This window comes from Melospiza melodia, chromosome 4 (assembly GCF_035770615.1).
Source record: "Melospiza melodia melodia isolate bMelMel2 chromosome 4, bMelMel2.pri, whole genome shotgun sequence".
In the NCBI taxonomy this organism is placed as follows: domain Eukaryota; kingdom Metazoa; phylum Chordata; class Aves; order Passeriformes; family Passerellidae; genus Melospiza; species Melospiza melodia.
In genome coordinates this window covers 75,100,405-75,124,626 of record NC_086197.1, presented here as the reverse complement: position 1 = coordinate 75,124,626, position 24,222 = coordinate 75,100,405, and the positions used below count along the sequence as shown (strand labels likewise).

Here is a 24,222-nt window from a genome sequence, read left to right as displayed (position 1 = left end):
GTTGATTTGATTTTTTAAACCAGTTCGCTATGAGGTTAGGCAACCAAGAATGCCACTACAAGGGGAGAGGCAGACCACAGCAGTACTCATCTAAATAAGTGCTCTAAGCCAGTGGAACCAGGCCCCCTGTGACACTTTTCCCTTTGCTGCTCTCAAATCATTATTGCTGTATCCTGTATCCATGTTGAGTGATTTCGCTTTCACGTTCAGTGGGACACCCTGAACTTTTCTCTTCTCTTGCAGCTGCACAGTGGGCTAGGCAAGGAAGAACACAAGACAGATTTCCATTGGGTAGGAATTAGCTGTTTCTGTTAGCAAAGACAACTGGAGGTTTAGAGTGTAATATATGAACATCTAGGGCTGAAGTACCTGAATACTTTATACAAACAGAATTAAGAACGATGAGCAGCTTACAGAAAGAACAATCCAATTTTACTTACATAGAACACTGTAGACTGACTGAACAGTAACAGACTGACATGCTAGACAGTAACACAAAAACTGTGAGAATACAATGGTCCCTTTAGAGTGTGAATCTGAGCATCAGTGCAGAGCAGTGGAATTCTTTAGAAGGATATGCTTTTCCTGCACGGCCAACTCACCTACTAGTGCCAGCAGCACCCACTGGCAATAGGCTTGTCATGCTCAGATACCTGGAACAGTTCCCTAAACATCCTCAGATGCCCAAAACCAACAGGAATGAAAGGATAGCCACCACAAAAACCTTCAACCCAAATCAAATTTCCACTAAATCACCAAACAGATCTTTGGGCATCCAAAAACTCAGAGCTGTTCTTTTAAGCATAACTATGACTTATCAAACATTCCTTTTACTACCAAATTACCTGGAAGGAATCCACACTCATAAAAATTTTGTCTGAAAGGATACAAACATGCAGCTTCAGGGACCTGCAAGGGAGCATGATGCAAACATACTGAATATGAAAACAAAACAAACTCAAGAGGTTCAAGTTCAGCTGCAAGATTGCTACTCATCCAGAATGACCAGTTTCTCAACCTTATTTCATATCATGCAGATTTAAAAGATGAAAATTTTGATTGCCTTTTATTTATGTATTCCTCTGGAAGTACCCTGGACTGGTACTCACAAGCAGTTGTTTCTGAAGAATTTCCTGAAGGTCTTGTAAACATTTCAAGAACAAATCCCTGAGCATTCACGGGCCATGAATGAGTAGGGTCTGCTGTCCCACATAACAAGCAAGATGCTTTTCCATGACAAAACCCAAATGCCTATTGCTTATATCACATTTCTAAACAGCAACACAAAGCCTATATTTAATGAATACAGCTTCAAAATTAGTATTTTACAAGGTATTTTCAAAAGAAAAGCAACTTAGTGGCTACTTGAATCTTAATCCCATATAACAGCACTGGAGGATACAGTAACTCAAGTGCCACTAAGTCACCCTGAAGCTACTTCAGCAGCCAGGCACCCAAGAATGAAGGAAGCCAGTCAAACAGGTCAACACACTCTGCAACTGATCATGATGCAGTACTGCAGCTTCAAAGAGTAACTGTACACACAGGGAAAAACCTGCGTTTTCTGTTATCCCCATTCTTCCAATTGGAACATGTAATTTACTAAAGGCATTCTAATTTATAAAGACACAATCCATAAAAATACTGGTTTATTTACTAAGAGACCCACTGCATGCTGCAGGAATCCAAATGCTGCATTGACAGAGTGTGGTCTAAATTCAGCTGACTCTGCTTTGAATGGAGATTAGGTCAACTGACCTTCAGAGGTCATTTCCAACCAGAATGACTTTAGCAAATTGTACACTTGTATTTTCTCCTACATGGGTAACACAGTAACTACAGTACCTCTCTCACAGGATTTGCATTCATCTGACCTACACAAATAAGTGTGAATGACAAAGTAAATCTGGGTGTCCAACCCTGAGTTTTCCAGTGGTCTATGGGTGTGAAGACTGATGATTTACAACTGTGATTACACTCTCCCACCTAGTGTGGTGGCTACTTCAGTTTGGTGAGAACCAACTTCAAGCACTACAGCACTGTCATTCTCCATTAAAATGAATTTTTAATGCTTTTGAACATGATGTCCTTGTATTTGCTTTTCTAAGCAAACTAGTAGGTGGTAGAGATGTGCATGCACTGTTCATACAATAACTGTGTCTCCTGATCAGGACAACACCCTACTTAAGTTATCCTTTGAAGTGAAGAACTCCCACTCAGGTCAGAGCTATATTGCCATTTCATTGCTAGCAGTAGTGGGTCACTATAAACTTCTTACTATTCAAATGAAAGGAGGAACTGTTTGAAAAATAGAGACGGTAATTACTTTCCTTTCTCTGCCTCTCCAGCTTCTTTACCTCTTGCATTCTTCCTATGCTCCCCTGAGTACCATTTTCCTTCTGTACTCACCTCTCTAATCATCCAGGATTCAGACACTGAGTGGGAGAAGAGCAGACCCACGCATGGACCAAGTTAACCAGTAAGAGGAAAGAACATATGCAACACTTTAAATGGAAATGAGACTTGTTATACAAGAAGTTTAATTTTCTAAATGTCCTCCTGACAGACTCTACTGATAAGAACAAGTAACTTGACATTCTTCAACTCTTTAAAATTTAAAGTATAGATCAAAAAAATGTGCTTTTGATGGAATAAACATAACCTTCTGTAAATCTGCCAAAGTAATCGATACTTGTCAGAATGTCACCCTATTCCAACAATTTCAAGCATTCCATAGCGATGGTGCAGTAACATTTTATTGAACAAGTCAAAAACAAGTCAGATTAACAGATACAGCTTAAGCATTAACTCTGAGTATGAATACTTTAGGAAAAACAATGGATTTTTTTCAAGTGACATTTTTTTTGATTAAACATTGTTTTGGTCTGAAGGGAGCAGCTTCCAAAGACCTGGCAGCAGCAGTACAGAACTGGTAAATGATCATTTTTATACAGGATGAATTTGCCCAAGAGTAGCCTTCATTTAACATCAGCTTAAAAAAGTTAAGCAACTGTGAGCTGGACATGCTACAGAGGATGGTCTTTTTCAGTGTTTTAGATGTTCATTTTGCTTTATTAGCTAGGTTCTCCAGTGATACTACGTACTTCTGTGAAGCATTTTGTTCAGGTGTGGCCTCGACGCACCACATAGTGGCTTTACAAGAGAAACTCAGCAACCAGGTCCATCATATGAAATCAGTCCTATATAAAACCAAAACTACAAAAAAACCCCCAAAACCCCCAGGTAGTGGCACAGAGCTATACTTTCTGCAGTAAGGGATAGGAGATAGTTCAAGTTTTCATTAAAGGAGTGGTTTTATGATGCAAAGAGGTGCTGTGTGGAGACAGCTACCAGCAGTATGCACTGATGAAATATCAGCCCTTTAGTGAATTTACTTGAGCTTTCAGAAAAATACCAAAACCACCCTGCACTTGTTTTTCAATGCATTTTGTCTTATTTCAAGAAATTTCTTTGATATTTAGTTCAGGCCTCAGTGAAGGGCACAAGCTGTCTACCTTTTAGAGGGATTTTTTTAAGACTGAAGCAACACTGAAAATTTTATTTCCTTCACTAGGCTTTCCTTGAGTTAAAAATCCTGCCAAATCTTAGCTTGCCCTGGTCACAGCACAAACAGTGAACTATGGAATATCAACTTCAGACTGTTCCTGTGATGTCAATGTTTTGTATTTCTGTACTTTACATGCCAGGGTACAGACAGCATGTTATCCACAAGTTGAAAGTGTTACCTAGTCAATAGAAGCTTCCTAAAATTTACACCAGAAGACTTAAACAAAAATCCCACAGGACCACAGCCCGTCATCCCCTGAAGGCATGTGTCATGATGCCCGACATGATTAGATGTGATAAGAAAAGAATTTAGAAAACACTAAGGATCATGTACAGGAAGTAGCTTCAGGGTTATGCCTTATCAACCCCATCTACTTCTAGCTTTGTAATTAATAAGAAATGGTCAGTCAGACAAAACATACAGGTAGTTCTTGCAGTAAGACTTACATATTCCAAGTTCCAAATAAAAGTATCTCTACTTTTAAATACAAAGCCTCCTTATTAAGAAACTTTAGTTGTTATAAGGAAAAAAAAGCTGTTAAAAAAGAGCTAGTTCCATTTCTCCCTTGTTCTGAAGGCCTTTATTGACAAATAAATATTTGTTGATGGGTAAATTGCCAGCTAGCTGTCATTCACCATCTTGCGGTGTAAAATACGGATAACTTTGATCCTTGAAGTCAGTTTCTTGCACAGGTTGCTAAAGACCAAGAGAATAACAAGCATGACACATGGAATCTTGAAGTGCTTCAGCTGCAGCTGATGTTCAAAGGACTGGCATCTCAGGTGCCACTACACTGTTTCTATTCTACTTCAGTACATTTTAAAAAGTTCTTCTTTGTAAATACATCATTCAGGCTGTCCATTACCTCATGAAAACTGGAAGCTAATGCAACAACACCCACAAATGTGGGGCTTGGTTCTTTTTCAAAGCAGTACTGCAGCACAGAGAACTTTTCCATGGCAATTTTCATGCCACATCATCACACATTAGCACCAGTGCTAGGCAATGCTTCACTCAAACAAAGCTGTTGTTTAGAACCTCTTCCATTTTGTAGAAACACAGAGGAGTCAACCACTTTTACTGTTCAGTTGGGGCTTGTTTTCACTTACTTACCCCTCACCACTGACTTAGAAGTAGTTCCCAGACTTTTCTCATTTGTATGTATTCCATATCAGTATGTCCTGTGATTCAGAAAGGTACTTTCAAGAGTCTTTCATTAGAGAAGAGAGTCTTTCATATATATTTATATATAGACTTTCAATCTATTTTAACACCGTATAAGAGGTTCAGCACCACAGGTCTATCTCCATGTCACCCCATGGGTAATGCACATTTCATAGTAATTCTTGCTTCCATGTATTGTGCTTTTGGCCAGTCCAGAGGCAAGTAGCATTGTAATCTGCTCAAACCCAAGAGGAGGACAGCAATAAAAGGAACCTCTCAGAAAGCCAAAGAATCACTTCATTTTTTCCAATATGAGAGAGGGGAACATCATATTCCCATCAGCAGCTTACCCCTGTAACAAACTGAAAAGCAGCTGTGAACATTAGAGGAGGACTAGAGATATGCAATGAAAACCTGACTTTTTTGTGCAATTACAGCTCTTAGGACAGAGAAGACAGCAGCATCACATATAAACAGCTATATTTAGAATCTGTATATAAATTGAATACACCAGTAACTAGGAGGAAAGACCATGGAAGAGAAAGGCAGGACGGGAAGAATCCTTAACGAGGTTAAAGTACTGCCACGCACAAATATCCTGTTAAACACTGATAAAGTGTTTGTGTGCCTGATAAAGTTTTGTGGGAGAATGCTAATTGTTTACAGGTATCAGAGCTGAAGGACTTGGATGATTACCAGGAAGCAGTGCTGAGAAAGTCCACTGTACAATTAAGTAATGAATTGCTGAACAAGGCTCTTTCATTTAAGTTGATCCTGCTAGTTCCTAAGGCAATCATTTACCACCAAGGGTTTCCTTTCCCAAGACTGGAATCAAGGAACCAAAAAAAAAGGAAAAGAATCCTATCAAAAACCCAAACCCACCACTCCTGAAAGAATGTTTTCTTTCTCCTATGGGAAGATGGGTACAAAAGGAGACAGGTCTTGTTTGTTGTAGCTCTAATCAGTATTTGTAGAAGATTAGGGGGGAAAAAAGCAAAAAAAAAGCCTTCTGGTCTATTTGAGAATGGCTTCAACACCTGCCATTCAGGTCATTCACTATTAGCACCTCTGTCTCACAGCCCCATCAGAAAGTCTACAAAGCTATGAACACTTCATGTTAACAGGACAACATTTACAAGGATTTAGCTGAAAACTCAAACCACATGCCTAAAATTTTGAGAAACCACCATCTTATTTTTAAAGAATATTTTGGTTAAGTTGGCCAGATGCCCAAGTTCTGCAGTGCCAGCAATTCCTCCCCTTTTCTTTTCTGCAGAAAATTTTCTCAATACTGAATATTTGATCCATTCTTCTGCTGTTAGACTAGCTTCACTGAGGTGGAAGGGCTCACCTCACACACAGCTCAGGGTGCTTGACAGCTTTGATTCACAAATCTGGCTGCAGGCTGCACAGGCTGTCAGCTTTTTTTGTTTGCCAGGTGAGTCACATCCCTTCCTTATTTGAGGGTCACCCTGCATCCATGGAAAGATATGGACACTGTTGTTGGAAGGCCCAGTCTATCTGACATTTCAGTGACCTCCTGAGGTCATCTGAAGTCTGAGGGACCTTTTAAGGTTATTAGTAGGATGTGGTGACAGTCACAGCCTGCAAGCCTCTCGGGTAGCTGATTGATATTTGCTGCCCCGAGATGTGTAGGACGTCTCTGCTTCAGGCCACACAACTGAAGAACGAGTCTGGACTCTTCGCTTTTTGGTCTTGAGGTTGTTTATTAATTCTTATCTATAAAATTTTCTTTCTGCCCAGTGGAGGTCTGTCCTGCAGGGAAGCCACAGGCACTCTGACTGCCCCTGAGGCAGTATCTTCTTTTCATACTACAAACTACATATATCATATTTACTCTTAATTCCCATCACCTATGTTAGACAGTGCACTTCTATTCTAAACCAATCCCAAAGTGCCAACATCGCAGCAGAAAATGGAGAACAAGAAGAAGAAAGAAGGACTAGATACACCCTGATTCCTCCATCTTGTCCCCATAACCCCCATACCAAAAATCCTAAAATCTACATTTTCACCCCGTGCATATTTTATTATTACACCATTCAAACTTGTGTGACTTTCACGTCCTCAAACAAAGCTGGTAACTTGCTCTAAGGGTCAAAATCAAATCCCCAGGTACTCTGGGCAACATGCCAGGGTCTCCGAGTCCCCCAACAGGGTTCTCGGCAACTCTGGACATCCAAAAGGATGTGCCGAGTTCCCACACAAGCCAAGCAGGATTACACTGCAGACTTGAATTTAGCATCTGCCCATCCTTCCTTCAAAAGGAGGACCAACAGTTACTGACCCTGGGCAGCCTCCTCACAATTAATAAGAAAATACATTTCTCCTTCTGTCTCAGGCAGGCCTATCTCACTCCCGTACCTTTGAGACAGGCTCACTTCAGCACTAAAGCTCCCCAGGAATGAGGCTGATAAGGAAGCACTCCTTTGGCTATCCAACAGAGCCCATTTCTTCCCACTCTTCTGCCTCTGGGCCTGGTTAAACTAGTTTGGGCAGCTTACCAGGGGCCTAGAGAACCACATCAAAGTGCTTGGATTTCTTCTGTTGTCTGGTGTTTGCGGAGTGGCTGTGAGAAGGCTCCTGCCTCCACCCACGCGCTCAGACCACTTGCACACTTATGGAGCTGCACCTCACATCCTCGCCCTGCCAGAGGATCTTCCAGGGACAGCAAACCTGGTGAGGAAGAGCTCACTCTCCACAGCCCGATGGGCTCCTGTCATTCCCTCCAGCCAGCTGGGGTAACCAGAGGAGCTGTGTCCCTGTTCTCCAGCTCTACCCAGAGTCACGTTCATCTCCTCCCAACAGAAAACATGAAGCAAGATGTCCGGCCAAAAGGTGAACATCTATGCAGATCTTTTAGCATATGGGCTGGCACCTTCAGGCTTGCTCCCTTCTCCTTTGGGTTTCGGTATAATTTTGAACACTGGCAAATTAACAGAGACAAAGCAAGCAGAGTGCCAGAAAAAATAGCCAGTTCTTTGGGTTTTCAGCATGGACAGGTTGCTCTCTGTCCTTCAAAACCATTTCCACATCACTCGTATAAAGCAATTTGAGAGAAATTTAATAGCTTTGCTTTTGATGTCACTGTGAGCCAGTCCTTGAAATAGTTTCAGCCTTGAAAACACAGCTAGGCAGAAGTGCTCCTATTGCCACAAGCACTGACAGAAAAGCACCAGCGACCTCCATTACTCGCACACGGCAATGTTGCTTAGCATCATCTCCCGGGATCAGCTGGGCACCGGCGCACGGGGTTCACCGGGATCAGCCAGGCCGGGATGGGCCGGGCCGGTACACGGGATTCACCCGGGATCAGCCAGGCCGGGATGGGCCGGGCCGGTACACGGGATTCACCCGGGATCAGCCAGGCCGGGATGGGCCGGGCCGGTACACGGGATTCACCCGGGATCAGCCAGGCCGGTACACGGGATTCACCCGGGATCAGCCAGGCCGGGATGGGCCGGGCCGGTACACGGGATTCACCCGGGATCAGCCAGGCCGGGATGGGCCGGGCCGGTACACGGGATTCACCCGGGATCAGCCAGGCCGGGATGGGCCGGGCCGGTACACGGGATTCACCCGGGATCAGCCAGGCCGGGATCGGCCGGGCCGGGCCGGCGCACGGGCGCCATCTGGCGGGCGCGGACGGGGCCCAGCCGTGCGGCGGTGCCGCCCCGCGCTGAGGGAAGGGCTGAGGGAAGGGATCACACCCAGAGGGACCCGCACAGGATTGAGGGGGGATCATGAAGTTCTACAAGGCCAAGTGCAAGGTCCTGGTCAGGGCAGCCCCAAGTACAGGCTGGGCAGAGAACAGACTGAGCAGGCCTGAAGAGAAGGTCTTTGGTGTGTTGAGAAGCTCCACATGACCTGGCAATGGGCACTTGCAGCCCAGAAAGCCAAACATGTCCCAGGCTGCATAAAAGCAGCGTGGGCAGCAGGCTGAGGGAGGAGATTCTGCCCCTCTGCTCCACTCTGGCGAGACCCACCTGGAATGCTGCATCCAGCTCTGGGGTCCCCAGCACCAGAAGGATATGGACATATTGGGGAGAGGCCAGAGGAAGAGAAGGAAGATGGGAAGACTGGAGCACATCTTCTATAAAGACAGGCTGAGAGCGGTGGGGTTGTTCAGCCTGGAACAGAGAAGCCTTGAGGGAAACCTTATAGCAGCTTTCCAGTGCTTACAAGAAATCTAGAAGGGACTTCCTACAAGGGCATGCAGTGATAGGACAAGGGATTTGTAATGAATGAGGGTAGGTTTGGATTATGTATTAGGAAGAAATCCATTATTGTGAAGTTAGTGAGACACCAGAACAAGTTCTCCAGGAAAGCTGTGGATGCTCATCCCCAGAAGTGTTCCAGGCCTGGATGGAAGGGCCTTTGAGCAAGCAGTCTAGTAGACACGTCCCTGCCCCATGGCAGGGTGTTGGAACTCTATTTTTAAGGTCCCTCCCAACCCAAACCATTCTACGACAATTCAGCAACTTTTTGTTCAGCTCTGCATTAGGCCACCATCACAAGCCACACTAACTCCATGGCTGCAACTCCACTGCACTTCCCCCAGGCAAGGAAATAACAAACAGCACATGGCCTTTTTTCCGCCAGAACTGCCAGGCCCACACTGGAGACTAATAGCAGCCAGAGCCCTAAAATCCAACAGCTGAGCCTTCCAAACCCCACCAGTTAACCAGTACATCTTCTGCCACCTTTGAGTCTGTACTTGGTGTTTGCCTGACCAGCCTTGGCTGCTACCCTCCCAGCTGCAACACCCTACTTTTCCCTGGAGTTACCAGCTGCAAGAGAGGCAAGGCAGGCACTGTCACACCAGTCTGGTTTTCTTTGCAGAGCCAGAAGTGAATTTAGAACCTAAGCCCCATAGTTTAGTGTTAGAGTGAAAATGCCCAGGACTGTATGTTAATTCCATGTACGTTTCATCTATACATTTTCACTGTGACTTTTCTCAAGCATTTTTCCTGCAGAAAGCTGTCACAGCACTGACTTGATAACCATGTACACCTCAGGCTGGTATGCTCTGCCCTCCATGCTGGTAAAGCACCTTTTAGTGTTGAGCAGTCACACAAACATTTCAGCTTTGGAGATGTGGATCTTACAAAGGTGTGCCTGGTGTACATCCATGATGGTACAGGTGCAGCATGTGCACACACAATCGGATGTTTTCCAAAATGTTTCTTAAGGACAAAATTCATAGCTGTACCAAGCTGTGTGCATACTGGGGGCAAATTTAGACACAAGTGTTGCAGCGTGTCCTCCTGATATCTACTTTGTTTCATAAGGTATCACACAACAGGCTAATTTGAAAGTGAGAGCTGGAGCTGTTCCACGGGAAAGAAAACGGAGGCTACCAGAATGCTGCTAAGACACCAATGTTACAAAACTGTCTTTAAATAGTACTTTTGGAAGGATGTCAAGAAATATATATTTTCTATGCAGCCTTCCACAGCATACCAATTTTCAGTCATTTTTACTTTCCTTAAACAGGACACAGATTAAAAGTTAGAGCCTGCTGGCATTATTTAAAATATTGCTTTACTTCCCCACCACACACACTTTTGTCCTTAACACATGAATATTCTTAAAGAGCTTTAAACACTTTCTTATTGTGTATACAGTGACATGGACCTGCAACGGAACAGAAGGATTAATCTACCCAGACTTCTGATCCCATAAATTTTTGCTTTCTGCCACAAAAGACATGGGTGCCAAGCATCCATCTGAGGCCTCTTGTCAGAAAGCTTCTCTGTGAAAAAAGACAGCTTTTAAAGATGGCTGGAATAGGTAGTGAACTATACAGTAGTCACAGCTTTTGGCATACTTACATACAAATCAAGACCACAAGCAAATGGCTCTGGAATTATTTACAAGAAGGACTGATTTCTAAGATTTACCTTGGGCTTATTGCTGCTTCCAGAACAGATTTCTGTCTTGCAGAAGCATTGTACCATCAGGTGTGTATTTGGTGGTGACAATTCTTCAAAAGTACCTATAAACAGATTCAAGCTCTGGATCCCCAAAACCTTCTCCATTTCCTGAGGTCACATCTTACATCACCAGTTTCACAACAGGCAGAAAGTCTTAAGTTTCTTCAGAGCCTTTAAGTCATCAACTTGATAACATGTTATTATCTTTGATTTGTTGAACTAATGACAGAGCCAGAAGTATGCTCTTCTATTCCCACATCTTTTCCAATAGAAGCCACTTCATCCATAAACCTGATAAGGTGCTTTGTAAGATTTCAGTCTTTCTGCAAGCTTGCTGTATATACCAGCCTGTGTTAAAGACTAATTTTGCTACAGAGTCTCATATTCTAACCACATAACCTTTTGTTTCCCTTGTACCCAGAAATTAATTTTGTACACCAAACCTTATCCTTTGAAAATACTCCCAAAAGTTGTTTCTGGTCCAGACATGAACAGAATGCATGAACAGACATGCATTGCAGCCTCTACAATTGTAACTTTCAGAAGAGCTTTAAAATGCCCCCAAAATGGTAAGACAGAATGAGTCAAAACCGTAAGAACATCAGGAAGGTCACCTGCACTTCTCTGCACTTGGAAGACTGTCAGTTCCCTACTTCACAAGGATGGCTCTATCTAACAAAGCTGAGAAGTATCCAGCTTCCAGCTAGGAAAAGCACATGGAATTGACATGAATCCCTATCAAACACTCTTCCCTGCCCCCACCATCCTCACATCAGATGTAGACAAGCACCACTGCTCATGACCACAGCAGCAGTTAACAGCACTTCTCTGCCTCCACCATGCCACCTCCCTGTCTGACAGCTACACTTCCAAAAAGCCAGAGTTAAAGCTACCATGAACTCACTATGATAAACCATTTTCCCTGTCCTAAGTCATGCAAAATCTATCAGGGACAAGGAATAATTCACTACTGGAATGAAAAACTGTCATAAAGGGGTCAGAAGCCAGTTCCACACCACTTCTGTGCCTGCAAAGCCACACTGAATGTGTGAGTCTGCATCACTCCAACCAGTGCAGCACAGCAAACTCTGTGACATCTGCTGTCCCTGATACATAAGGCCACCACATAACTAGCTAGGCAACCTCTTGACTTTTTGGGGGGCTGGTGGACTAAAATGGAAGGGGAAAGCTCAACGACTAAACAGGTAAACACCACAGGGTTTTTACCCTCATCATAATAAAATTGGAGATAAAATTTAAGGGATATACTAAGTGAACTCCAGATTTAAAGAGACTCTCTTGTGGACACCCATGATTTGCTATTCAAGCAGAAAACAAAAATTCAAATACACCAATAAATTTACTCCAAGTCTGAATACATTACAAGAGCCAACTACTACATGGGCATTTTTTAAACTATAGAAAGAAGTAGTCAAAGCAATGTTTCAGTTAGGTAGAGAAGGTTGCATTAATTTCAAAAACTAAATAAAGTTGGAGTCTGTTGCACTGGTTAATGAATGAGGTGACTGTTCTCAAAGATACCCACACATGTACAGATCACAGCTACCATGAACAGTTTTTACAGCGCTGCTGTATAATCTCATTCAGTTATTTGACTACTGATGGTAATTAAGGACCATAATCCGTTGCCAAAAAATAAACAAATATGAACAACCACCAAAACTTGGGCAATAGAAAAAATCATGTGTGGATATTCCAGGCTTCTCCCAAAGTACTTCAGTGTTCAGAGAAAATTTAACGTTATAACAAGTTCTTGAGCATGTACAAAGTATAAGAATGGAGCTGAACACTTCTCAAGCACAGAAAAAACAACAGCAACTGAGAAAGTATTGTTTATATAGAATTAGTATTTTGAACCTGGATAATGAGGAACAAGATTCACAGATTAGAACTACTGAAGCAAGAGAATACCACAAAGTTTAAGTTGTAGAGATAGAGCGAATCCAGCCTTCTTTCCTTTGGGGCCTGCACAGGAATACAGCTATACCCCAGACTTTCTGCAGGATCTGACTCTAGTAAGGTAAGTATTTTACCATGCACATTACTTATTATGTACCAAAATTGACGTAGTAGTACCAAGGTATTAAATTAAAGACATGTGCATCCTGATTAGGGGTACTGGCTATGATGTATTATATATGAAAATGAAACATTATGTACAAAAAGTAACAAGCATAGTAACTGATATCTACAAACTAAAGTCACAGTGGCACATTGAACAATTTTAGGTTAACCAGACTCACTTAAAAATAGAAACCAGAGGCTGGGCTCTTCTCTCACCCCATTTTACATGTCTTTACATCCATTGATTTCAAGCGGAGTTCTTCACAATTTATGCCATTGTGAGAGGAGAATCAAGCCTTGTGTGCTTGAAAGGAAACAGCAGACATGTTTCCCACCAGAGTGTAGGGGGAAATTTTAAAAAAACATAAGTATATGAACTGTGAAACCGATAGAGTACACAAGCAAAGACAGGCAAAGAGGCTCTAGCTGGGGGTGGGGAAGAAGAGAACTTGCAGCTTACTCAGGAGTTTTGTTGTTTGCTTGTTTGTTTTTTAAGACTTGGGACTGATATTAGTAAGTCAGAACCCCAGTCAGTAAATAGGCTTCTAAAAAACCAAAAAATATTTAGTGAGAACTATTTTTTTTCAGACAGACATGATTGACTTGCATTTCCCTACAGTTATTCTATAAAATGAGGAGCACACCATTTTGTCTGTGGAAGACACAATTTTCCATTCCTAGAAAGTGGAGATCTGACCTATTTGCATCACCAAAAACAGGGCCCAATGATCATTTATACCCAAGCCAATGATCTTCCAAAACTCTTCAGGATCTTCTGCACAACTAATATTACAGTGGTTAGAAAGAGTAACACTTCAGACTGGAATTCAAGTCACACAAAGTCCTACATATGACATAGGTGAGAAAATCACTTCATGGTTTGGAGGTATAGAAGAATAGAAGCTACAGCTTCATAGTAGATGTTCTTTTAGGCTTTTCTTTTTTTTCCTTGGTAGCAGCACGTGGTTAGGAAGCTTCTCTTTCACCACCCCACTGTGCACAAACATAATCCTTGTACTGATTGGGCTGATTTGGGGAAGCTCACTTAAAACCAAGAAGCAAGAAAACCCCCAAATATTTTCAAACTATCTCTGTATCTTCACTTGAGGTATGCCTGCACAACGATGTGACAGTGCAAGGGAAACAGCCTGAGTATTTTACAGAGGGAATACAGACTTAATTAACTGTTTTATATACCATAGAAATGTAAGATTGAAGTAATTCATATTTATTCAGAGTCCAACACTGACAGAATATTACTGTAACTGTAAATGCTTTTCCCCCACTTTCATGTGCACAACCCCTGTAACAGCTCACAGCAGATTTTAAGTCACCCCCCAACACTCCAGCAGGAAACGTGCCAACAGTTTCCTTTTAAAAACAAGTCTAGATTATCTGCTCAAAATTGCATTAAATATCAGCTGATTTAGCACACAACAAAGCAGGATGAAGGTAAATGCAGAGAATTGCATAAAGGAGGATTACTTCTACCTGCAGAAAAAAATGTTGCATAATTGAAGGTGTACCTGCTGATCTTCATGAGACATGTTCTTTCAAAGCATAAACCTCCTTCCAGAGGCCCTCACAAGGTGGAAAGGGACCCAAGTACAAATACATGTCCTTGAATACCCAACTTTGTTTTCAACCTAGCATTTAGATGTTGAACACTGACTTATGCATCAAAGTTTGGAAAAAAATTAAAAACAAGCCTTAAATGAACACAAGCCTGCTATCACCCCAGTCCCTGAATAAATCCATTAAGTATACCTGAAAGAGCCATCATATTGTCAGTACCTCTTGACAGCATTAGCTCCAGGCTAATAAGACATCCACTAATAGGTAAGAAATGTTTATGCACAGCCACAGCACAATATGAGACAGACAGGGAGACATTAAAAAAGCAATATTCCAAAATTACAGCCTAAAAGGTGGCAGACTGAGAACTAGACAATAGAGCTCTGACTGTTGGGGGACATTTTCCAAAGGAATCTGAAAAATAATAAATCTGCAGCAATGAAACCGGTGCCTGTTTGTCACCGTGGTCGCTTCAGTTCAATCATATAAATGGATTGTTCAATTTCAGTATTTTAACAGCTACTCTAAAAACATGCAAGCTGTTCTTGCAGGAAATCAACAGTTTTGTGCAACTGGGAAATCATATATTGGGAACAAAATAGGGTGTTAGCCCAGACCACTGAACCAGCTTCACACCATCTGAAACACCCAGAGTACTGTCCAAGCAGATGGGCTGTGTGAAAGGTTGGGTGCAAAGCTTGACATTTACTGGATTCACAAACAGCTAAAGAAACCATGGAGCTCAGTAATCTACTCCACAGCATCCTCTGCTGAGAGTGCTTCTACAGCTTGCTGGCAGCTCATGGTTGAGCACAACAGCAACACATAGGCCTGCCTCTTACCCTGCAGACATTCTTACTCTGGTACACTGCTTCCTTCCCCAGGGCCTCCCAAGGAGAGGCCAAGACCCTGTAAAAAGGGACTCTGGGATCTCTCTGTGGAGAGCTGCTGTAACACAGCTGCTTGGTTTTTTTTTTTTTTTTTGTTTTATTTTTTTAGGGAGTCACATTTCTCCTGAATAGTACTGATACCTCCCAGCAGATACACCAAGCTGCTAAGAGAACAGAACAAAGCTGCACCCTGAGTAAACAACATCCTCATGAGGCTGGAAGTTTTTTGGTACCTCATAACAGATGAGAGCCTGGTCTGCTTTGTACATGTTTGGCAGTACTCTAAGACATTCGTTGGCTATTGGCCTGCCAAGCTGTTTAGGCTTGTAAGTTTCTCTGCACTTGCTTTATACTATTAATTTTATTAAATATAAACATATCCTTTGTATATATTTTTCTCATATTCCATATGCACAGAATGAGCTCATTTCAGTCCAAAGATGAATGAAAACTCAATATTTACCACACAGATCCACTATGCTTTGCAAACAAGACTGGAAAAATGCCCTCTCACAATGAAGTTATCCATACCATCCTTCTGATGAGCAAAGCACGAGGAAACAGTTCAAAGCTCTTGGAAAACCATATGTATACTTTTACAAAAGACATCTGCAATTCACCAGTGAGGTTCTAGACCTAGCATAATTTATTTAGCAGTTTGTATACAGAGATGCAAATATGCAAGGTTCAGACATTTCTTTAGCGCCTCCATAAAATTCATTTTAAAGTACATAAATATTCATACTTTGAATAGTCATCTCAGCATGCGAAGCTTTAATTTTTATATGAAAATACCAATTCCTGCAAAGAGTCTGAAATGAAGTAAAAATGTATTAATCCTAAAGTATGCACACAAACACATGCAATTTCTTTACATAAACACTTCTGAACTTCTGGGTGATTAACGCTTGATTACAAAAAGAGATCCTTAAAAACTATCTTCACTAATCATGCACTAATTTTTAACATACTTGAAAACAAGTCAGGTTTTACTGCTGTTAGACGAGTTGATCCACACCTGAAAGCACAAGGTGGCTTTCAATTTCTGCCGTGGTTATTGCGTGTCTCTGTTGCTACCGAAATGGGCCGTGGGTGAGGGCAGTGTCCGCCAAGCCCAAGTGCTCAACGGGTTGAGCAGGAGTGCCGGGGTGCCCCGGCAGAGCCTGCTGCTGAGCCAGCACCACCCCTGTCAGAGGAGTGTACCTGGCTAATGGTGACAGCAGGGACAGCAGAAAAGACACACGGGTAAAGCTGAGCAATTACAGCACCCGTGGCAGAGGTGGCTTACATGGCTCCAGCAGGGATCACAGGGACACAGGAGGGATGTGTGCTTTTAGCAATTTTAAGGCACTTGTCTAGATATGTTTAAAGATTCAGAGACAAGTCTTTTATATCAGTATTTTTAAGACTAGTGAGGGAAGATGCAGCTTTCCTACAGAACAAGAGGGTGCAGTCCTACCACCCAGAACAATCCAAGGCCTAGATTATTATATTCATAACTGCATGCATGCTCTTATTTTCTTTTTGAAACATTCAAACACATTCAGAAATGAAGATGGTTGGACAATGAAGACTCTCAAAGAAAATTTAAGGGACTAACATCACCCTGCTTAAAAAAAACCCCTGTAAGTTTTACTATAAACATCATGATACTGACATGCAGATTTTTAATCATGCCAGTTGCAATTATACAAATCAGTGTTCCAATCCACAGAGAAGTCAGTTTTCATATACACCACATTAACACAGACATTAGACAGGATTTGGCATGCTGCCGACAGAGAAGCTAGTTCTGGAATCATGCAATATTAAGTCTGGGGTTACTTGATGCAAGATTAGAAGGCAACAAGCTCAAAAAGGTGGTTACAAAAACATCACAGGAAACAAAATTATTTTGTTTATTATTATTAAAGACAAGCAATTATATTTCAGTATTTGGATTGCAGCTGAAAATGCTTTTTTGGCATGCAACCACTCCACAAAGCTAATATTGAATGTAACTGGAAGCATTTAAAAAAAATTCTTTCTTAAGTCAAAGATGGTAATTGCAAACTGCAGAATCTGTCCTTAGATAAAAGTGGGGCAATGGAATGAAACTTATTATATCTGTTACAGATACAAACTTACAAGCACACTCCACCATATTCTTGCATCTCGAGGAAGGGACAGAGGGGAAGAGAGAGAAAATGAAGGAGAGAAGTACGCAAGACAGAACAGCAAGAGCTATCAGGTGCTATAAATCAATGTTTTGCACAGAGACTTTAGACAGGAGTACACAGCTTTGGTACAGAACAACTGAAAAAAGTTCCAGCATTTGTTGATATGTAATCCACTGGAAGTGAAAGGTCTACCTGAGAGACTGTCTACCCCAGGTTTACTACCTAGCAAAACATTGGGCTTGATAGGTTCATAATGATCTTGAAAAGCAACTCACCAACCTTATGGCTATATTTAAGAACTTTTAAGAAGACTTCCAGGCAGGGTTCCAAGAAAAGGTAAATGAGCAAGAAGCTGTCATTTACAGACCCTTTAAAAAATACTAAAAATGTTTGTGTTGGCTCTTACCTCTTTTATATGAGCACTTCACTCATTTTGTACATTTAAAAAAACGTATTTTTGCACAAAAACATGCTTGAGGAATATTATCAGTTAGTTCTGAGAAGTGAAATGCTTGCTCTTTTAGTTCTGCTAAAAATATATAATGTATTTTGTGAATATTATAAAAAAGTAAAATACAAAGAGGAAGAGTTGTAGCAGACCACCTGTGAAATTTTCTTCAGTAGCTGGAAATATCCTTTGTCAATGAACCAGCAGCCAAGGAGCTGTTTCTGAAAAAAAGCGTGTAATTTTGGCAAACTGATCTGATAGTCTATCTGGGAATTTCTGCCAGAAATGCCACGACTTCAGTGTGCTATTACTTGAAAAACATGTTTCTTCCCATCATTCTTCAGCCATAAGGTGGGAGGAGGAAAAGATGAGCAATAGCTGTGCTGTGTCCTTCCAAGCTGGTTCTTCCCATTATACAACTCCTAATCCAAACAATTTAAGCACACAAGTAAAAGCTACTCATTTCTGTAAACATTTCCAGGAGCAGGACCTAAGCTTGCATGGCTTACACCAAGCATACACTAATGGCTAGAGCTAACCTCAAGTTTACTTCTGTTTAAACAGCATAAGCAAAAACCAGTGCTGGCCAAACTGAAGCTTAAGCCTTAATACAAGGGGGTAAACTGAATATTGATATAAGCCACTTGGTGACTAGGGAACCATCTCAATCCAGCATTCTTAGTGCAATATTGTATCATGCAACAGTTTTCCCAGAAATATAATTTCTCAATATTTAAAAAATAAAAAGTAATGTTTCAGAGCATGCTTTTATATCCCAGCAGCAGGGATCTCTTTACTCTAGGGTAACTAGTCACAGAAAACAGAAACACAACCCAGCTTGTTTGTTTGTTTTAAATGAAATTCGTCACTGCACATCCAATTAATTCTGGAATGCATAAGACATGGCACCCAAGCAAACAGAGGCTTTCAATTTAAGAGCAACTTTCAGTCTGCCCTGTTAGAAGCTGTGTATAGCAGTAATTGACAACGTATTTATTACGCAAGATTCACACGACAAAGGGGAAGGACTTTTAGGCTACCATACAAAGGCTTCCAGCACTAGAAAGGGTCAAACCAATCTGCAAAAGCATAATGCGAAGCAAAGCAAATGACTCTGTAAAATGTAGACATTCATTAGCATAGAAAAGTTTCACAGGAAAACAATGACAAAGTAAAAGACATCCTATTTTCATATGCTAATTAATTAAATATGATTTAATGCATTTAATCTCTTATTATAACCATAGGGGGAGACAGACCAAACTCTTGAAGTTCCAAAAAGCCAGGTCATTAGTGTGCCAAGTCATTCTTCAGATCTTCTCCTTATATACAAATTTACATTCCCAACTCATAACATATGTAAGTAAAACTTGACTCCCCCTCCCACCCCCTCTATTTCTCCTTCTTTGGAAGGCACTTGCTTTCTCTTGCTCCTGTATTTTAAAGTCTTATTAAATGCTAGAAATAACTCATTTGCTAGGGAAAAAAAAAAAAAAAAACAACCCTAAAAGCACAGAAGCCATTTTGCCAAAGGCCTGAGTTAAACACCCCAGACCCTCTAAGACATAGAATAAGCTAGCTGAAAATGAGATTAATAACATTCTTGCACACATGCACAAAAATCCACACAGTCTTTAAGTTCAGATGACATTTCTAGCCATTTCTTGCCTTTCCAAACAAGAAAGGGATTCTTATGTTTACATAAGTTTCTCCTTGCTTAATAAATCTTAAATTGAAACAGATTTTTTTTAAACAATTACCTTTTTCAGAGTTATCATACTACAGGATATTAGGAAAAACCAGACTCTCCTGTTGCTTTTACCCACATCTGACTCCAATCTTAATAGTTTAGCTATTAACCCTGTAAGGTCCTCACACACACACACCTTGCCCAGCTGATGTTAAAATTTTTATATGACTGATCTGGGCTTACTCATTACAAACCCTTTTGTTGTACAGAAAGAGAGCAGCTCCACGGACCTTGATTTACAGGACACAATTAACTGTGCTGTTGGCAGAACCGCACCAGCCCGGCTCATCCGGGGCTCTGCAGGCAGAAATGAAAGGATCTGTCACTGCATCAGGGTAACGGCTCTCTCCATCTCCTTACCTTTCCACTCCCTATCCAAGCTCATTCTGATCTACTCATGTCTTGGGATGAAAACCCGGCCACTGTGATATACCTGTCTTGCAAACAAATAGTCCAAATTGCTTTAATTCCCCCTAGAAATAGCAAGAACTACAGCTAAACGGGAAAAAAAAAATCCCATCCTACTTGAAAAACCACAGTACTTTAGAGTTTGCCGTGCAAAACATGTAGTTTAAAGATCTCAGTTACCAGCTAAACAATGATGGCAAGGAGTTTCGCAACAATAACGCTAGTAATTTATTTATGCCTTTTTAAAGGTTTTCTTCAGCTTGTTGGGAATATGCATTGTTAACCATTAAATTTCGCTGTATAAACATTTCTCAGCGAGCCCATGAAATGCCCCCCGCTGCGTTTCCTCGCTCTCCAGCTGACAGCATTTAGAAACACCGGCCCTGGTGGGTGCTTTATTTGGCCTCCCCGGGCCGCCCCCGCTGGGGAACACTGAGAGATTCCTGTCAAAGGCCAGACCCAGCCCAGCGAAGGCGACTGGACGGAGCCCAGCCCAGCCGACTGATAAATGGTGGCTGCCGGAGTTTGAAATCCCGCGGTGGGCGCAAATATTCTGGGAGAAGGGACCCGCGGACGATCCATCGCCCTTCCCGAGCTCTCTTCGTTAAGAAAGGAAAGCACAAACACATACTTGAGCGAGGTCCGTGGCTGCAGGGGTGGGTGTGGGGAGCACCCCCAGTTAGAGCGGACAGCGCGGCAGACGCCGCCGGGATGGCAGAGCGAGGTTCCCCGCTCTCGGGGCAGGAGGGCGCCCGGAGGCGGACGCTTCGCTCGGGATAAGGGCGAGGGGGGAGGCTGCCTGGAAGGGGCCAGTTGACACGCACTGACAGGCAACAGCTGAGCTCCAACATCTGCACCCTCACCCAGACCGGCACCGCGGCGCGCCGCTCGCTCTGCCGGGCGCACCGAGCCGGCACGGCGGCGGTGCCGCCACACCTTCCCCCGGCAGCGGGACATCCTGCGCCCCTCACGGCTTCCCCAGCTCTCCCGAGCCCGCAGCCCCGTCCGACAACTCCGCGCAGGACGGCACGGCGCCAGCGGCGCTGACGAGCGCCGGCTCCCGGCTCGGGCGGCTCCTCGCCGGCGCGCCCTGGCGATGCGAGCCCCGGGCAGGGCGCAGGACCCCCGCCGCACCGCGGGAAGCGCTCCGCCGCCAGCGGCACGGTGCCAGCTGCGGACGGCGCTCCGCCTCAGGCTGTCCGTCAGTCGTCACCCCGGGGAGCCTCCACTTACCCTCCCCGCAGCGCAGCCGGACCACGGCGACGTATTCCCGGGAGGCGGTGTGGTCCGTCACAGAGACGAGGGGGGAGACGGATACCCGGCTCTGTCCCACGCAGTCAGCGCCGGCGGGAGACGCGCATCTCCGGCAGCGCCGCGGACGGACCGCCCGGAGCCTCCTCGGCCGCCCCGCCGCGACTGCCCGAGCCCCGGCGCTCCCCGCCCTAATGGGGCTCGGCCGCTCCGCGCCCGGGACGGCGCCGGCCGCGCTCCGCCGCGCCCATTGGCTGCCGCCCGCCGCACCCGCCAATCGCCGTGCGGCCGGGGCGGCGGGCGGCGCGCGGGGCCCGGCGGGGCGGGGCGGGGCTCGGGGCGGGGCCGGCGGCGGGAGCGGCGCGGGGCGCGTGCGGGGAGCGCGGCGTGAGGCGGTCGGGAAGGACCGGGAGCAGCAGGGCACCGGCGGGTCTGCGCTCCCTTTCTCTCGGTCCGACGGAGCCCTGAAGCCGCCGGCTTTCAGCCAGGGAGCGGGACGGGGAAAGTTAATTAGAAACTCCTCCCGCCGGTCTGTGCAGAGCGGTGCACAGATGGAGCCCGATCCCGATGGGTTCGCGGTGTTGGCGGGGGCTGCGCACAGCCGTGGCGGGCACCGGGCACTGCTGCAGAGCAGGCGGTGCGGTGCGGGCCCCTGGGCGGGCCGGCGGTGCGGGTCCGCAGCCCGAGGGGGCTGGCGGGGGTGGGTGGGCGCGCCCCAAAGCCGCGGAGCCCCGGTCTCAGCACCAAAGAGACGGCAAAGCGAAGGAGGCCGGCAGTAAAGGGACCCTGAAGTAGCCAGGCACACGTATAAATAAATCCCTTTCCTTCTGACGTTGCGGGCACTTTTGGTATCCGTTAAACTGCTGGAGTCTGCAGCCCTTGATCGTGTTGCTCGCAACTAACAACGGGCTTCAAACAACGTGGATTGAGCTCCTGGGTCTCTCGTGGTCTCAGCGTTTAAACCGTCTATGGAAACATCAAAGGATGAGTCGCATGGCATTTAACTCGATGTTATATTTCTTCCATAGGTGCAAATTGGAAGGTGAGAATAATTTTGCCAGAGTGACTTCTAGGCAGTCACAAACTCTCCCCGCTTGATGAAAAAGGTGTGTTTGGAGCCTCAAATGTTGTTCTGTATAAAGCTGTGTCTCTGGCAGTGTCTCTCTTGATTCTCAAAACAAGGAATTACATGAGGAAATGAAAATGAGAATTTTCCCTTGGTGTTTTGAAGCACATTTGGTTTTCCTCTGTTAGCAGAATAAGTTTACCTGTATTCCAATCTGGTCAAAATCATCTTTCTCCATCTGAAAAAATAAAAACAGCTCACAGGAAACAACTTCAGACTACAACCATAGGCTACAACTTTGCTACAGTTAAAAGTGTTAAAACCAGTTATCACCTTACAAGTTTCAACTGCAATTCAAGCCCTGGTGCTCTTTTAATTTTTCAATTTTCTAAATGTTAATTTTTCAATTCCTTTTAAATATTAACCAAGTCTGAAAATAAACATTTCCAAATTGCATCATTAAAGTTTTCAGAAAAAAAGAATAGAAGCTTGTACAGACAGGGGAAATCTCAGGAGAGTCAGCCTCTCTCACTCTTTCCATCAGAATAAATTTGTATTTCTCCTCCAATTTAAGAAAAAACACAGAGGATGAAGCAGGAGTGTGAAAAAAAGAACTTAAATATATTGTAGAATATAGAATATAATAATAGCACTCTATAATAATATTGTAAAATTAATTGTATAGGGAATGGGGTGACAAAGATGGCAAAGGAGCCATCTGCTGCCTTAGAGCTGTTTGTCCCTTGTCTTGCCACCTATTCAAACATTTCTCTATCACTTATCACAAAGATCTAAATGCATTTAGGCTCTGCTGGCAGCACTGCATGATTTCTGTCATTTACTTCTTCCCACTTCATGTTCCAAAGACATAGGAAATTAGATTGCTTGGCTTTTAAATAACCTTGTCAAAGGTGTTTGAAGTCATATATTAGCAGATCTGAATCTGGAATGAAAGAATTTATGGCCAATGCACTCTTTTAAGTTGTATATCTGTTTATCTGATCCTCACTTACAAGTGCCTCTAATTAAGCTATAAACTCCTAGTTTCTACTTAACCATATGGGAAGCCTGGGAAGTTTGCTACAGTAATGTAATTTACCCATTCTACAGCCATGTCTGCAATGCAAATCCAGCATGGCTGTTTAAAAAGTGTTATAACCTGCTCTGTTTTTCACAGCATGGACAGAAATAGAGCATGTCCAAGTTACCAACTGTAATCCTGAAAGAGTACAGACACTTTTCTCTTTGGACCTACAGGACTTTGTGTCCAAGAGAAAGCACACCTATTGCAAAAAGCAAGAAAGCTAAAAGATTACAACCTGCAAATGCAATTAGTGAGGAAGGGACAATAACATTTCCATCAACTTTTTTTCTCTTTTTTTGGGAGCTATTTGGCTGTTTTGTGCTTTTGTTGCATTTTCTCCTCAGGTACTGTTCACAGGTTTTAATTGCATGCACTTTTTATTCTCTTGAAGTGTGGATAATTTGAGGATGGGGTCTAGTCTGCCACTGAAGTAGGTTGCAAGAGGGTATAAGGAAAGCTTACACATAAAAAGGCCCAGAATTACAATATCTATATATTTGTATGTCTTAAACTTCTGTTAAATATTTCAAAAATATCTATGCAAGAAAAAAAAAAAATAAACTGCTCATAAGTTTAAAAGGGGCTTGAGTCCCCCTTTGCTACAGTAACATAGTAAAAACCCTAAATTCCATGAGACTGTTGCCCATTTTAATGAAAAATGTTTTCTAAACTATGTTCTATATTTAGAATTTTTCTGTAGAAAGTATTGCTGACAGTTATCATTAATTTCATGTGAGGAATGCAGTTTTTGGCCCACTTTGCAGGAGGTTAAAATTTAAAAATGTGAAGTATGAGACGTTTTTCTGTGATTTTGAAG

General features: G+C 43.3%; 1 protein-coding gene across 1 annotated transcript in view; it reads right to left on the bottom strand.

The window, feature by feature from the left end:
* Positions 1 to 21,408, bottom strand: part of PRICKLE1 (prickle planar cell polarity protein 1) — a 66,474-nt gene extending 45,066 nt beyond the window's left edge. Inside the window, exon 1 of the mRNA XM_063155192.1 lies at positions 21,238 to 21,408. The gene's annotated coding sequence lies outside the window, so the exon portion shown is untranslated. The remainder of the gene's footprint in view (positions 1 to 21,237) is intronic.
* Between the last annotated feature and the right edge of the window lie 2,814 nt (positions 21,409 to 24,222).